General features: G+C 33.0%; 1 long non-coding RNA gene across 1 annotated transcript in view; it reads right to left on the bottom strand.

Annotated features, from left to right (window-relative positions):
* Positions 1 to 4,948, bottom strand: part of LOC111089157 — a 7,494-nt gene that overhangs the window by 1,118 nt on the left and 1,428 nt on the right. The window contains exon 2 of the long non-coding RNA XR_002613481.1: positions 2,535 to 2,539. This is a non-coding gene — a long non-coding RNA (uncharacterized LOC111089157). The remainder of the gene's footprint in view (positions 1 to 2,534; positions 2,540 to 4,948) is intronic.

The following is a 4,948-nucleotide window of genomic DNA, read 5'->3' as shown; positions in this document are numbered from 1 at the left end:
TAAGTGTTGCTATCAGTACTAGAACTGTAGTTGTTGCCATGTTTTTTTTTGTAACTCTTGGGGATATCAAAAAAAAATTAAAACTAAGTTCTAGTGGCATCAACTTTAAAGCATTACCAAGGAAATTATTGATGTCAATTAATTTGAAACTACATAAGAAAATAAAGCTTTTCTGTTTGAAAGATAAATGCAAACCTAATAATTTCTTAGTAGTAAACTTGAAGATTTATAATGTTAAAAACTGAGTTTCTATACCCATGATGGGCACAGCATAAATAGTTCCTTTACTACCAGACTTTAATTTGGTGCTTTTACCTTCTCTTGGAACCATCTTTTAAATTTTTTTAAAATATATATACTAGGTCAACACAGGGATGTTTTGTAATTAGGCCTAAAAATCTTCATAAATGTTTTTTTTTTTTATTTGAAAGTTTTTTTTTGATGAAATTACAATGTTTTATAGAAGCATAGGTTGTATTGGAACACAACTTTAATGTTTATTCACAGTCAAACAAATTCCAATTAAAAATGAAAACTATAATTATATTGCATTGTAAGAAGTATTGAACACAAAATATGTACATAAATTACATTTTTTGATGTGGGTTGTCGTCTTTTGTTTCTAACTTACTTCCACTTTTTCCACATATTCGGTTACTTCACTAGGTGGTGCTGATGCTGGTGCAGAGAAAATATGATCATACAACAGTCCTGCTATAACTCCACCAAGAATAGGACCAAGGCAGTACAACTAGATGTGATCAGAAAAATAATTTTACTACAATATTGATTGAGAGAGGTTTTCCACTAATGTGTTGTACAATTATACAACAAACTTAACAATGGTTGAGACAGGTTCTTCCACTAAAGTAACAACACAACAAACTTAACAATGGTTGAGACAGGTTTTTTCACTAAAGTAACAATACAACAAACTGAATAATGGTTGATACAGATTCTTTCACTAAAGTAACTATACAACAAACTTAACAATGGTTGAGACAGGTCTTCCACTAAAGTAACAACACAACAAACTTAACAATGGTTGAGACAGGTCTTCCACTAAAGTAACTATACAACAAACTTAACAATGGTTGATACAGATTCTTTCACTAAAGTAACTATAATATATATATTTGTTTGAATTGCACTAACAAACTACAGTCTGTTTCTTAAATTTTGTGCAAAGCTACTCAGACGGCTATCTGCGCTAGCTGTCCCTAACTTAGAAGTATGAGAGAAGGCCACCGCCAACTCTTAATCAAATAGTGGGATTAATAATCATATAATAACAACCAAAAGGTTGAAAGGACGGGACAAAATAATGTAATTAATCATACCTTCTTCGCAAAAATAACACATCTGACTTTGTTCACTAATCTATACAAGCAATATACGGTTTCGGTTCAGGCCTAGCATTTTGTTACGTTAACGAGTTGTTCATAATAGACAAAAGCATTAATCTAATCATGAGCCTTAACAATGAGTCCAGTTCTGTTAAATTTCTTATATTGTAATAGTAAAACACTTGTCTCAACCATTGTTAAGTTTGTTATATAGTTACACAACGCTTTAATGGAAGCCACATTTCAACCATTGTTAAGTTTTTTATATTGTTACACAACACTTTAATGGAAGACACATTTCAACCATTGTTAGTTTTTATATAGTTACACAACGCTTTAATGGAAGACACATTTCAACCATTGTTAAGTTTGTTATAGTGATATTATACAAGACTTTAGTGGAAGACCCATCTCAACCATTGTTAAGTTGTTATAGTTGTATTATACAAGACTTTAGTGGAAGACCCATTTCAACTATTGTTAAGTTTGTTTTAGTTATATTATACAATACTTTAGTGGAAGACCCATCTCAACTATTGTTAAGTTTGTTATAGTTATATTATACAAGATTTTAGTGGATAACCTGTCTCAACCATTGTTAAGTTTGTCATATTGTTACTTTAGTGAAAAAACCAGTCTCAACCATTGTTAAGTTTGTTATATTTTTAATTTCTAATCAGCCAACCAGAAGCATCATAATTATAACTGTACACTATATATATAAAACATAAACAGCAGGTGTAAACAGGGTTCTTTCTTAACAATATCGACGTGAATTAAAAACTAACAACATTAAAACAGAACGTCAACCCGATCCCCTGGTGGTCATGTGTACAAGTAGTGTAATAATAAAGGGGTCTGGCCCCAAATTAAAAAAAAACAAAAACACCTCGTCTCAAAAGAGAACTTGATAAAGTTGTTTGTTATAGGCTGCGAACACAACAACATATACAATACTTTGAACTAACTTGTGTGTATAGTTAAAAATTGGTTACAAAACCTGAAACATACGAGTATGAGCCTTACTATGACAGCAGAACGATTGTAAAGAATGTTTTCTTATATCCGAATAGATAGTGAACGTAAAATTATTGTTCTTTAACCAAACTTATTAAGGTTATCTGCCGCTGTCCTAAATTTAGAACTACTGACTACAGAAAATGCAGCCAGCCAGTAACACCCTACCACCCACGCTAAGGGACTGCCTTTTTTAATGCACCCACATTTTAAAAGTGCGCGGAATATTTGATGTTGTCTCAGAGAGTCGAACCTTGCTCGCATCTCCGAAATTCTGAGCTCGATAACAGTATCAATTTTATGTGTTTATGTTTGTACACAGCAGATAGCCAATGTGGCTTTGCTCTAAAACAACCGTTTATTGTTTGTTTGTTTGTAATTAAGCACAAAGCTACACAATGGACTATCTGTGCTCTACCCACCACGGGTTTCGAAAGCCGGATTTTAGCGTTGTAAGTCCGCAGACACACCGCTGTGCTACTGGAGGGCACAACCGTTTACATTTCACATTATCACTATGTCAAATTAACCAGCCTACAAAGTTACGACGATATTCTAGGACGAAATATATCCAAACAGTTCCTAAAGAGTTTTAAAAACTTGTCTACAGCTAGTCAGCTTTAATCTTGATCAACCTGTTATATGGCCGTCTGTTGATTATAGGTGAGAAGGAAAAATGTTGAGCATATTTCAGCGCAGACGGTCATGTGTACAAGCTGTGTAATAAACTGACTTGGTTTCTATACTTATAAATAAATTTTAGAAAATAACGCCCGTCTTCATGAGAACAAAACTTAATAAAAATGTCTGTTATTAACGAACACAACAGCGTGAAAGTAAACGTTGAAAATTATCGTTATAAACCCCGGGAACTCACAGCCAATGTCAACAATGCTTTCTTATATCCTAATATAAAGAGTCAAACAGTCTGTTTTAAACGCGTGAAGGCGAACAATGTCCTATGTCGGTGGTTTAAAACACATTTATTCGCGAACCGCCCGAATTATCAACGTTATTATTTTTTTATCTCGTCGGCCAACAATGGGATTTAAACACTATTCAGCCGCTTCCTTTCCGTAATTATACAACCTTTCCACGAACCACTTGAAGTGGACCTCAGATTGAAAAGCACTATTATAACGTTATATCCATAACAACAGCAAATAAAAACAATGTCTTATTTTATAGCTTACCGAATATAAACCTGGTATGTGACCATAAACTACAGGGATCACAATATTCGTTCCGATAGCACGCGGAACGTGAACTACGTTGGCCTATATCAACACACGCAGGAAGTGTGAATAATATTACCCTATATTAAGCAGGCAGCGAAGGGGTGAAAAAGCAATTACCTGTGTAATTAAGTAATAAAACAGCAAACAAAGGAACTATATATCAATAACTGTTATTTCCATATAGAGAATCATAATTATATACTTATCAAACATTTCAGTAGTGACTGTTCGCTATAACATCTTAAAATTCTTTTACTGGTTTAGTTACAACAACAAATATGTTTCATCTAATTTACCTAGCTTTAGTCTTGTTTAACCTGTTATATAGCAAAGGGTGGGGGCCGTTAGTTGATTATCGGTTAGGCATAAAATGTCGAGTAAATTTAGTCGCACACATGTCCTCCCCTCCCAAAAAAAAGCAGCAACAATAACAAATATATTTTCCCAAGTTTGGCGGTTGGTTATTCTTACATGAGATGGTATCTTTAACTTAGAAATCAAAGCACATAAAATAACCAGCTCCAGAAGTTTTCACAGAGATGCACCTTTTAACAATAGTCAGTGTTCGTTTCCTTTTTTTCTTGGTCCCCTGGTGAGTCAGCGATAATTTTACGGATTTACAACGCTAAAATCCGAGGTTCGAATCCCTCCAGTTTGACAGAACATCTTAACATCTTATTGTTACGTTATTTAAAGTTTTTTATGGACAACAAGTGTCAGTGACTATATTATATAATTTTGTTCTTTCAACAAGAAAACTGTCTGTTTTTTGTTATTTTAAGGTTGTTCGTTGTATGTGAAAACTGTAAATAAATAGGTTTAGTTAAAGTGGTGTTCTGGATAACAAAGCTATTATAAATTATGTAAAAACATTTCTAGACAACAAAACTATTAGTATATATCGATCCCTTGTGTGACATTACCTCGCAAAAAAAATGATTTATAGATGTTTCTCCATAATGAGGATTATATGCCATAATAATATATAACTGTTACTATTATCCACGTTTGTTCTCTTGACAACAGAACTGTCTCTTTAAGTACATTATTTAAACTTGCTCTTGACAACAGAACTGTCTCTTTAAGTACATTATTTAACTTGCTCTTGACAACAGAACTGTCTCTTTAAGTACATTATTTAAGCCTGCTCTGTGACAAAATAATTGCCTCTTTCGATAAATTATTTAAGCTTGCTCTTGACAAAAGAACTGTCTCTTTAGATACATTATTTAAGCCTGCTCTGTGACAAAATAACTGCCTCTTTCGATAAATTATTTAAGCTTGCTCTTGACAAAAGAACTGTCTCTTTAGATACATTATTTAAGATTGCTCTTGACAAAAGAACTG

This window comes from Limulus polyphemus, unplaced genomic scaffold (assembly GCF_000517525.1).
Source record: "Limulus polyphemus unplaced genomic scaffold, Limulus_polyphemus-2.1.2 Scaffold5398, whole genome shotgun sequence".
NCBI classification, from domain to species: domain Eukaryota; kingdom Metazoa; phylum Arthropoda; class Merostomata; order Xiphosura; family Limulidae; genus Limulus; species Limulus polyphemus.
This window is presented reverse-complemented; position numbering and strand designations above follow the sequence as displayed.